Genomic DNA, 12,611 nt, shown 5'->3' with positions numbered 1-12,611 from the left:
TGCAGCCAACACCTGCTCAGCGACTCCACTGTCACACTTGGCATCTGAAGCTCGTGCGAGCCTCTGTTGTTGAAGTACAGCAGATGGTCAGAAATATTGTCCAAATGTCATTTGTTTTTCTTGTTTGTTTTGGATCAAATAATCAGTAGTTACAATCCCTTCAAGGGTTAGAATACACAATATAATAGTCAAGTAATAAAAAGTACTTACCCCAAATCTTTTACCTTTCTTCTTCTTTACGTGTATGTTTTAGAAAGTGTCAGGTCTCTGATGACCATGATACCGTAGCATAGTTATATTACTTGTATCCCATAGGTTCACCATTTATTATCATGTATGAACAAACTTCTTTAACTTCTAATAATGTTGCCACAACTGGTTATTTTTCTGGCATAAGGTGAGGGGAAAAATATTTATTTAATCCCTACAACAGATTTATTAATGTATGTATTGTAATTAATTTATCACTATTGAATTGTAAAGTACCTTTTTCAATTCAAATGAAAGTGAATTTATTGAATTAATATCACTGCGTCAAAGGTGTTAGCTATAGATATTTCCATTTTCTATCTCTACTACATTAAAAAAGACAAAATGTTGAATTTTTGCTCCATTATTGATGTGACATAATTGCTGAGTCTTGTCATGATGAAAATGAAGGAGGGGTCTAAATTTTGAATATGATATGAGTAGGTTTTCAACATAAATAGCAATTTAATTTGTAATCTAAAAACCTATTACAATTGCATGGTTTAAAATGTGAAATAATATTGAGATCAAGTTTACGATAAAAACACACAGCATGTATTTGCGTCTTTGGTATTCATTTGGGTCACCAACCGACCCAATACTTAAGTAAATATATCAAACACTTTCATATCCCAAACACGCACAACCACGAAGAACCACAATGTCCTGTGTTCTTCGCTGTGTGCCAGATAAATAATCTCATAATTGGGGACGGAGAAGCAGAGCTGAGTGTGGCGAGTGTGTTGAAAGTACACAGTACTCAGTATCAGCCTCTCACAGATGCAGTTTGACGGATGATCTGTGTGCCCCTCCACGCCCCGACCTTAGGACAACATGTTTGTTTGGTTGTTGATCACATCCACCAGTCTTTGTACCTAACTGCCCCCTGACACTAAGATATATTACAGGTCCCACACACTGCTACCTGCCAGGGACATTTCTTTTTTGTGTGCTTGCGGTGGCTCTCTGCCAGCATTTTAAGAAACCGGTGAAAAGTGTTTTTGTTTCTAAAATGGCGTCAGCTTCTGTTTTATCACTATATATTTTTTTTAAGGTATTTTTCACATATGCTGGAAGGCCTTCAACTCCAGAGCATGAGGATTGGGATTTAAATACAATTAGCAGTTCATTTCCATCAAATGGTGTTAAAAAGAAGAATAAAATTATTAGTGATGATACTCATAAAACAGTCGTGATTTGTTCTGATTTATACTACAGCTATACAATCTCGGACTTAATTGTAATTTTTTCTTTGACAAGTGAGTGATATAACGATCCCCTGAAATAGAGGGGGATGTCATCCTGGTGTGGACTAAAAGGAAGCACTTAGAACAGCGATTAAATAATTAATACAGGTTTTATACCCATTTTACACCTCCAAATTATGGTTTGCCATATATCTGAGAAAAGGTACTAAAGAGTACCATGTCAGCAAAAATTTAATGTACAGTAAATCTTTGTAAGGGAGGAACCATAGGGCTGCAAATCATGTGTGTGGTGAGGGATGACATGAATATGACCTTTCCCCCCCTCATTCTTTTCAGCTGGCGGAGGTGGGAACACAGAGTATGGAAACACACATACACACTCACTTATAAAATGGTATAGTCTTTTGACCTTTGTATTACTTGAGTTTGATTATATTAATATGATTATTGTTCCTATTTACCGTATGCTCCACAGCAACCAACGGTACAGAGGAAATGATCCAACAGTAGGTGGCACCATATCACAATGCTCCACACAGTGTCAAGGACCATACATACAAAGACTTCTGAGCAGGGCAAGGTTTTCTTTTGTCCCAGTTCTCTTAATCCTCTCTAGATTAAAATACCTTTCCATGAAAAACAATACCCTAAATATTTATTCCGTATATATACACAGGTCTTACAATGTGCACAAAGCAAAAAAGAATCCACCACAGACCTGTACAATAGGCCATATTAAGCCTCTTTGTCCCTTTGTTGTCAGTGTCCTCTAGATGGCACCATGGTCCATGAGAAGAAGAGCCTTTCATCATCATATTATCTCACCTTGTAAATGTCAAACAATATTCCTCAAAACTAAATCATTATTTTTCCCATGTGTCACATGTCACACTACTTGATTATATACACTCATTTCAAAGCCCTAATTACATTTGTTTTTATTTGTTTACATAATTGATATCATTATGTTAGAATGCATTTTTATTATTGGCCTATGAGCTGTTGCGTCTCAAATACACTATATACCTGATCAAGGAGATATTTACAGGAGACAATATTGCAGCTGGTTTTATTTGCTCTTAAGTTACACAACTCTCATGTGTTTACTCTGTCTTAAAAATTGTCACTGAAATATTATTTATGACTTTAATGTTCCTCACAAACCCCATTCTCCACTGCTCGTGGTGCCTGGGGTGTTGAGGTTGACCTTGTCCTGAGAAAGCGTAGACTTGGCTCCGTGACTCCATTAGGGAAGCCGGCCTGCCATAACCTAGGGTTTGGGCAGACGGACATACGCAAATGGAAATGTTGAGGAAATGGAGATTCATAGCAGGGGAACCAGAGAGTCAATTTAGTCACTGTCTACTACCTTTTCGCATGCAAGTACAAAGCCAATCTCAGAGGTTGGTGTTGACGAGAATCTCTCTCAGAGGAATATGGGGAAAGAACAATTCCTAGCATCTGTTTCCTGTTCACTTGCATGAAGGAAGCTGGGTGTGAAAGACACCAAATATAAATAGAATCAGCATTCAATTTACAGGAGCTAAAGATGGTTACTGTGGCCTTGCATTTTCTATCTCCCTGTCACTGGAATGTTGTAAGACTTACAGTGAGAGTTGAAAGAGGACGTGGACTATCAGAGAACTCAAAAACATGACATGACATCAACAAAGCAAGAATGATTTATTATTATGATTAAAAGAGGGCTTCAGAGTTCAATATTATTGTCCTTTGTTATATTAAAAGAGGAAACTCCATGAGAAATATTGTAAATCACTCAGCATCATAGACTTACAAATATATAGCTGGTCCCAAAATGTGTGTTTATAATGATTCTGAAATTTGCATGCATGTAAACACTTTTGATTCCTTTAATAAATATTCACTACATTAGTGTTTTATTGCCTTTTAGACAAAAAACTGTCTTTCAAGCTGACATTATGAATGTACTGAAGACATGGGATTACAAAAGTACTATATAGGATTGCTAAACTCTTATATCACTCCTTTATTATTTACTGTTACACAGGTCATAAGATTTCTTTTAATTAACCGAAGTAATAGAGGTAAATAACTTTTCATGCAGGAATGATCATTTAGTCGTGTCCCTCTTCCCCTGAACTCAAAAACACACAGCATGTGTTTGCGTCTTTGGTATTCATTTGGGTCACCAACAGACCCAATACTTAAGTAAATATATCAAACACTTTCATATCCCAAACACACACAACCACGAAGAACTCAAAATGAAAATGGTGGCACTTTGTTTTGCTTTTTTAACATTGAATTGTTCTTGTCTGACACATAGGTGCCATCGCACTGTGTATTGATACTGTCAGACAGGCTGTGCAGAACAAAGTGTTTTAAATGAGACACAGTTCAGGATGGGTTTGGTGGATATTTGTCCTTCTATATGGACAAACAATTACACGTTTTCTCCAAATGCTCTATGGGAGCAATACATTGTGAAAGCCTGCCTGTTTTGTAAACCCGCCCTTTTTAAAATGAATAATGCATTGATATGATTCATATTTCGGTGACATCAATTACGAAGAAAAAAAGTCTAAATTCTGTGATGTGAAGCTGGTAACTTTGAACTTCCATCTTGCTTTTAATGTAAAATAGGAGTAGGAGTGATTATAGGGAACAGTCCTCAGTATTGGCCTATTGATGTCCAGAGAAGAGATGCAGATAGTGTAGTGTAATAAAACCCGTTATTTACAGCTCCTCAGCGAAGAGCAACAGAGGAGAGCTGTTTCCCTCTGGCACTAATTGACTGCCTGCAGCAGGAGAAACATAGACTCTCACCTCTTTACTGGTGCACTGCTCTCAGATGTAATAATAACCACTATGCTTTTTCTCAATGTACTTCCAAAGTCATTGTTCTCTGCAGTTATTGTAAAAGGGTATTCATTTTGATAACGCAGGGATTGTCTAATAAAATGAAGATTTGGGGACAGCGTTTTTGTGCTACCCTGCATCTCGGCTAAAAGAGCTGATATGTGCAGCTTCAATTCAGTTGTTGTGCGGTCCATTGAGTGCTTGTCCCTTCTTCCTGGGTGAGAAATAAAAGGAGGGGGCAGGTGTGGGAGTCGAGGGAAAACCATCTCTCCCTTCCCCTAATTTTTGTGTACAGGCAACAAACGACCACAAAAGTGCTGCTTTCACAGTTTTCTGTGGCCCGACGTTGAGCTCCCAGCAGAACGAGACAAAGGAATGGTGGGATGATGAAGTCCCGAGCAGTGCGGGGCAGGTGTTTCCTTGGTCTCCCGGGAGCCGAGGAGTACACCTGCCCACTACTAACCCACTGTGATGGATCGATGAAGCAGTAACTGACTCAGCACTTCAAGAGCTCTACCTGGGATTAGAGCACAGAGGATCTGATTCAAACACACTGTCATCCCACAAACAATAACACACATCCATCTTGGAGGGCCGAGTCCTCTTTCCTCCCCTGTGCTTTACTATCACAGAGAATGATTGCACTGTTGATGATGAGAGGAGCAATTTATTGGACAAGAAGCAATGGCTAAATTTCTGTAGACATGATGTCTAATGGCACCACTTGGACACTGTAAACACTATCTGCATCACTATGAAGCAGCTGAATTATGACCTTCGCACCTGGTGATCCAATATTGGTTTACAGACATGAATACACACACACACACATAACACACACGCGCACACACAAGCAGTTGGGTAAACACATTCTGTAATGTTTTGAATCAGATGATTCTCCATTTACACCAGAATAACCATAAGGCCTGCACAGTCCCAGGAGTCAGTGACTAATGTAGTATAATAGCCAGTGCTGGCATGGGTCATTTTGCAAGTCGACCCAGGCAAATCCTCCATAGTATTTAGCCAGTTAGAAAAATGATTACTATCAATGCATTTCAGCACATTCTTAGGCTTACAGGGAGCAATTTCCATCGTACAATGCCCATAATAATTATGTCTTGGACAAATAATCTAATCAAGGTATATGGAAAAACTGTGCTTTAAGAATTTACGTCAACTTCTAAACATCTGCCAATGTTGCAAACAAACAGATCGACTAATGCCAAACATTCACATAGCAAAGTGTGAATCAAGCCTTTTTTCAATGGAATGCAACTTTAAATAGATGATTCTTTATGTTTCACACATGTGGCCACTTTCATTGTGTCCCAGTCGAGCCACTGCAGGGTGACCAGGGGAAAATATGGAGCCAATCTAAAGTGAATTATGTCAGATAAATAAACCATTGGCTGCTGTAATTGTGCTGACGTTTATTTCATTAAACTTCGACATTAGTCTTTTATAGGTTGCTTTCTTAATGACAGACATTGTAGGAGGGAGCAGCAGTGTAGATACAGTATGTGGAAGCTATACAGAAAAATCCCATGCAATGCTGAGACACAACTTTGGAGGGAGCCTTAAGCATGAAGTTGAACCGTGTGTGTCCATTGCCATCAGCCCCCTTTCTCTTCTCTTAAGTAAATTGTCCATGAAATAAAATTTTACGTGCATGTAATAAGATTTGCAAAATAAAAACGTTTTTTAAGATCTGTTTTTCCACAATAGTTATATTATGCATGAAATTTGCAAGTAAAATGTTACATGATTAGCTTTCATGGCATTTAAGTCCTGATTTTGATCACCAGAAAAGAAACGAATAACCAGAAAATGCCCTTTGAGTTGTTGTCGTTGTATGTGAATTTTGTCATCTTTATAAATTGCACAATTATCTAACAGTGAATGCTTGTTTCATGCAGATTCAAGCAGGTTGTAACTAAAATGTTGCAGTAAAAGGTTTATTTAAATATGCTTTTTCACAGATGGACAGCAGAGTAAATGTTACTGTAGGAGAGAGACTGGATACCCTTTCTCTGGTGGTGACACCAGAATATCAGGCTGCGCTTTGCTTTAGCCAGTCACGCTTCCTTATCTTGTCCTGTTCTGCTTATCTGGCCTATGTACAGAGTTGGCTCTGTAATGAGCGTCACAACTACACCTCTCCGCATGTGGATGGACGGACCGCTGACTGTCTCACACATCCGTCCACACATACAATAGCTGGAGGAAGTTCTGGGGGGGGGGGAGGGTGTAATGGTCACATGTGCCACTCACACACACCTGTGCGTGTCCCACCACATGTGCCCAACACATGCACAATGCGAAGCTGAAGCCGTGGTCACATGTTGGTCCAGGTGGCAATGACAGATTTAGAGGATGTTGTGGACGGAGGCGGACAGGGGCTGGCCTGTGGAGGATATGTGTGACATGTAACATGCAGCGGTGGCGTGGAGTGATGACATCCTCTGTTTAATGAGCAGAGTTAACACGGCCCATGTTAAAAGTGAGCTGCCGGCCGCAGAGAGCTGTAAATCTGCCCGCTATCACGGCTGCCTTACTAATACAGGAAGTATTATCTAATAAGAGCAACTAGGAGGGCTAATTCCAACAGAGTCGATGCCCCCCAATAACCTAGTTAGAAACTTTCATCAGTAATATGGAGTGAGCTTATTGGGACAAGCACTGGCCAGACTCTTCTCTCCCCTGGAGTTGTCTGAAGATGAGGTTAGTAAGAGCAAACATGGTGCCAGACAAATCCCAGACGTCTGGTTGTTCTACCCCAGCTGCGTTCGCTTTGCCACATTCCTGGGCCACGCTGAAACTCTAAAGGACCTCTGTGTCAGTGTCTCCCTTCTGGACTGCCCTTCAGACCTGATTTGTAGAGTGCTGGTGTCAAAGGGGACTTACTTTGTAGATGGTGCTCTGCTTACCTGTTTCCCCACAGCAGAAGCAGTAAATGTCACCCTATGACACTCTCTGGACTGTCTCACCCTGACCATTACAAGGCTCTGGGATACACAAACACCCGGACAATCACAACTAAAATAACTTGTTAACAAAACCTGTTCTTGCCTCTGAGTAAAAAGAGCGCTTGTGGGTCTGGGGTGTAAAAAGCAGAGATAGCCACTTTCTTTGTAGATATGGTGTCTGGCATTTGTTTACAACTCTGATGCAAATGTGTTTGAGATTTCTCCTCCACTGAGCAGGGGGTAATTGCTGACTAGTCTTTTAACCTTATTAAATCATCGAGAGGCAAAGTTGGAGTGAAGATGGAGTTGATGATACTGCACCTCGTGCTTTTAGGAACAGGAAAGATGCTGACTGCACTTCATCTAGGGGATTATACACCGAATTCAAGCAAAACTGCTATAGCTAATTAGAGGGAAAGGGAAGTGCTGTGACAATCACCCTGGGATGAACCTCAGGCAGAGCTGGTGGACTCTTTTTTTTTGTTTCCACCGCATTTGTACTTGTTTTGAGCAAGTTAACTTGGCAAAGCCATAATTGTTACTGCTTTGGTTATTATTTTTACAACACGTTACATTTGCTGTCATTAAAATTTATACGGCTCCTTATGCATAACAGTCGTCAACTTTTTATCACCATATATCCATTGACAGCCATTATTCTATCACTGTGATGTGAGTTCCTAAAAACACACATACACAGGTTTGATCGCTCATGGCCATTTCTCAGAGTCTGACATTCACAATATGGCTGCTGAAATTCCAAAGAGGTTTGGATCTGAGCTTAATTAGATCCTGTGGAGCTAAATCAAATCATTCTAAACGAGAGCAGAGAGCCAAATCCTGCCCATGCAAACGTGTGTCTGTTGCGTGCTCTGTGTGATTGCTATCTCAACTGGACTCTGTGTTTGGATGTTAGAGAAGGGTTGCTTCAAAGCAAAGCCACCTCTCTATCGCTTCATGTTCACTTCTTGACGCTCTTCTTCCGCCTCTAATGCATCTTATTCAGTAGTCAGGCAAAGAGGGAGTCAGAAGGATGGGGAATTTTTGCCTCTTACTCCGCCCCTTGCTTATGCTGCTTAACCTTGACAAGTCAATATGATACTGATGCAATTTGCTTATCTCCTCCTGACATTACCACTGTTCCCCCTGCTGCAGGGACATGGGGCCTGATCCATTAGCATAGCTTACAAACACATCACTCTCCCTCTCTTACTGTATAAGCAACACAACACAATAACAATGTAACGTCTTAAAATGGTTTTAACAGCCTTAATTTCTCCTGTTGTAGTTGGGACTCCTCTAGAGATGTAACTCATATTCCTAGGCTGCAGTTTCTGGCTAACCTACAATCACACAGCCACCCTGCTCCAATGTGCACAGTCAATTGTGGTGAGCAGATATACCTGTGTGTGTCAGGCCATTGAACTGATCCCCCCTCAGCATCTGTCGGGTCGTCCCTGGCCAGAGAAACAGTCAGCTCCCCAGTTTGCAGCTGCAGGGTGGCTCTAACACAGGTCCATTAGTCACCAGACCCTGGACAACACTCGCTCATCCCACCACATAAGGTAGCATAATTGATAACCATCAGCTGTGGCTATAATCTCCTTGTTGGGAATTGGTGCGGTTGTGGGATGCACACCTCGTGTTTGGTTAAGAAGGTGCCGAGCAGAGTCCAGGACGCCAGGCCTGTCTCTTTGCCATCACTCCACTTGAAGGTGAGATGATTTAGGGGCCTGGGAGAAAGTTAATTTCTCTTGATCATTGTGTGCAACCTGGAGCCTTAATGGCGGGCGTAATTAATTCTGCTGATGTTAATCACCAGGGCTGGTCCCCACAATTATCAGCCCTGTGCAGATGGGGCGCGGTGCAGACATGAAAAATTAGGAAAATGAATCTGTAATGGGGTGGCAGATCTAATCTGCGTCAGAGAAAACAAAGTTAGGAAGAGCAAAGAGCCCCAGGATTCCAGGTGAAAGCCACTAATACCGACAAACCTGTGTGGCAGAGCTGAAAAATGTAGCCATGTCCAAAGTGTGTGGTAATTACTAGGGCACTGGAATGTTCTATTGTTAATTCATCACTGTAGAGGTGCAGACGTTAAGTTCAACATCTTCTTGGGCTGTGGGTTAGAGAGGAGGGAAGCAGTGGTGGTCACATGCTTCTGGAGTCACTGTAAGGTTAATCAGGTTCTCCTCTCAGTTGTGTGGGCTCTGCAGTCAACTGCCACACTGGAGGAAGCAAAATGAAGGAGAGGGAAGTGATGATTGAATGACAGATGACGCTGTGCTGTTTGGTTCCTAATGGTCACTGTATTTATGAAGGCTAAATAAACACTAACTCTCTCTCTCTCACACACATACACACACACACCTGCACACACACACACTCTTGTACGTCACTTTCCCAAAATATCCTTTCTTGCTATTGTTTTTAAGTTTCTCAGTCCTCACAAAGATATACATACAAGTACACACACGCACGCACACACACACATGCATTGCACGCACACACACGCGTGCGCACACAGACACACACACTTGATTGTTTCAATCATGGATTCTACTGATGGAAGAATTACTAAAGCATTAGTGGTCAAAGGACAGATACTCCCAGAGGACGTTTCCTCTGCCAACGTCAAACAAAATTAAGCAAAATACAACTGATTAATTGAAATAACAGAGGAGCCATTTTTCAAGCTCTTACTTGGCTTTGGCAGTTCGGCATGCCGTCATTCCTATTTGGTCTGCTTAATTAGTCTTCTACCTATTTTGCCTTTAATAAGGCATGCCATAGGTTCTTAGAAAATCTTGGAGGTTAGAATGAATCATTATTCATCATCACTGTTAGAGTGGTGAAAACTGAGTGAGCTGCTGCCTATCATTTAGTTAAAGTGTGCTATCAATAAATAACTGTGACTTGAATAACTAGCTCGGTTACATTGTTGTTACACAATCACTGCGCCCCTTCAATATCATCGTCATTTAAATATCACATGTCATGGTAAGCTAGAACGAGAACACAATGGACTGCTTCATGATGAGAGCCATGTTAATGTTGTCTGCGCTTTCATTTATCGCAGTGCAGCAGGTATCTTTCAAACAGTGAAACCACCCACCTCTGATTGTCAAGGTATTTAGCCGTAATTGCAGTTGCAATCAATACACACACACTGACAATATTGCACTTAAAGTTTTTTCCAATATACATCAAAGGTCAAAGGCTCATTTTCTTGTAATTACTCACAGGGGGGTGAATACAATTCTTGAGGTGAAGCTCAACAAACAATAATAGATAGACCAGCTGGCTGTTCATTGTTCTGTGGTCAGACGCTCCACAGCAGCAGTGACCAGGTGTTTACACAGGGCACAGCCACACAGCCTCACAGCAAGGGGAAGGACATAAACAGTGTTTAAAGGAGCCATGTCCAACAAAAGAAAAGTCACACTTAACGTACCCCCCCCACACACACATATACACATATGATGTAGCCTGAAAGAAAATACTGAATTTTCAACTGTAAAATCTGCTGCCTTTGAAGGACATTGTTTCATGTTCAGTAAAAGTTTTTGTAAATGCATGTAGTATTTTTGATAGGACGCAGTGGTGGAGATTAGTATAATAATAATAATTCCAGGGGAAAATACTATGCTAATGTGCTCACGCCGGTTCGTCTGAGAGAATTGCATTGTGGTTATTAGTGGAACACCAAACCACTGAGATGCCACTCGACTCTCAGATGCCCTACAAGGATTTACATTTTTATTACAACACAAGATGGTAACCAGAGTGACATAACGGCATGGACAAGACCAAATGCCCTCAACTTGAAATATTTAATTGAAAGTATTCAAATATGATTCATCGAACAATTACACCCTCATTCTTCAAGCACATAGTGCAATTGTTTTGCCTATACTGAGGTTTTCTCTCCTCCCCTTCTCTCATCTTCTTGCTAACACCCCCACTCCCTTTAAATTAGAAATCGGCCTGGCCTTTGTAGAAGACACTGAGGGGGAATCAATAGGTGCATTAATTACAGCAATTCATTACCCAAATAAACATGGGTCCCAACCTTTACTGGATACAAATTCGGGGGACGTTAAGTGTTTGGCTAGAGACAAAGACCTGGACCGGGAATCCCTATTGCATTAATCTGTGGGATCAAACTCCACTGAGTGCCAGGGCTTCTCCTGGGAGTGTCCAGCTCGGGATCAATCCCTGCACACAGGCAGTGAGTTATGGCTAGAGAATACAAAGGTGGTCATGTGACATGGCACGGACAACGCTCTGCTGTTGCTGTGGTGTTTTTCTCTTTCTCTCTGGCATTTAATGGGAGTCCTGCTGGCCCATAATGCAGTGGGCTAACAGGGCATGCCCCTGCTCCCCAGATCCCCAGTGTCCCTGCCCATTCCAGGGTCTGGGCTCTAGCATATAGGGCCACGGAGACTCCTGAAAGCTCCTGGCAGAGGACGAAGGTAAAGGACATCCCTCTCCCTCACTGTCATCTGTGGAGCGTGCGCCTATTTGTGAATTATATCTCCAAAGGTGGCCATAATAAAACATGATAATGATGGATCACACAGATAAATTACTGTTGAGTGGATTGTTAGGTCAGATGTGTTGGTGTGTGTGTGTGTGTGTGTGTGTGTAAGCTACAGCGAGTGTGTGAAGCTCTGAACACCCTGGAAAGTATGAACACCCCCTCCAGCAAGGTAAACACGTACAGACAAATATAGCACAAAATTGCTAACGCACATGTATGTATGTCATGTAACATATAGTGAAAACAGGATTTGCACAGAGATTTCCCATTTCTTTAAAAACACCTACATCTAGAACTCATTGTGAATTGACATTTAAGGTCATTCCTTGCAGTGAACATGAAAGAGAAATATACTGTAAGTTTGTATTTGTGTCAGAAACATAGATTCATGCTTGCTTCATATTAAATGCTCTTGAAATTCTGCCATTTTGTCACCAATGGCAAACCTGTAATCTGTGGTATTAAATTTGGCATTTACCTCAGTATCTAAAATAATTCCATAATAAATTGTGCTAGCAAATTGATAATTATGATGTACAAATATACACAATGTGGTATAGAAATGTTCTTATCTCACTTTGAGTACACAGTTGGTTTTATGGGCAGCTTGTAGCCAAATGGTAGGGAGTTGGTCTAGTCAAAGGGTTGCCAGTTTGAATCCAGGGACATGGGTCAAGGGCTGAGGTGCCCCTGAGCAAGGTACCCCAGTTGTTTATGTGCTGCCCACTGCTCCTGGTTTATGTGTTCACTACTGGTGTGTCATAGGAAAGGGTTAAATGCTAAAGTAAAATTGTTGTTTGT

Source organism: Solea senegalensis, linkage group LG2 (genome assembly GCF_019176455.1).
Source record: "Solea senegalensis isolate Sse05_10M linkage group LG2, IFAPA_SoseM_1, whole genome shotgun sequence".
NCBI lineage: Eukaryota > Metazoa > Chordata > Actinopteri > Pleuronectiformes > Soleidae > Solea > Solea senegalensis.
Note: the sequence above shows the minus strand (reverse complement) of the source record.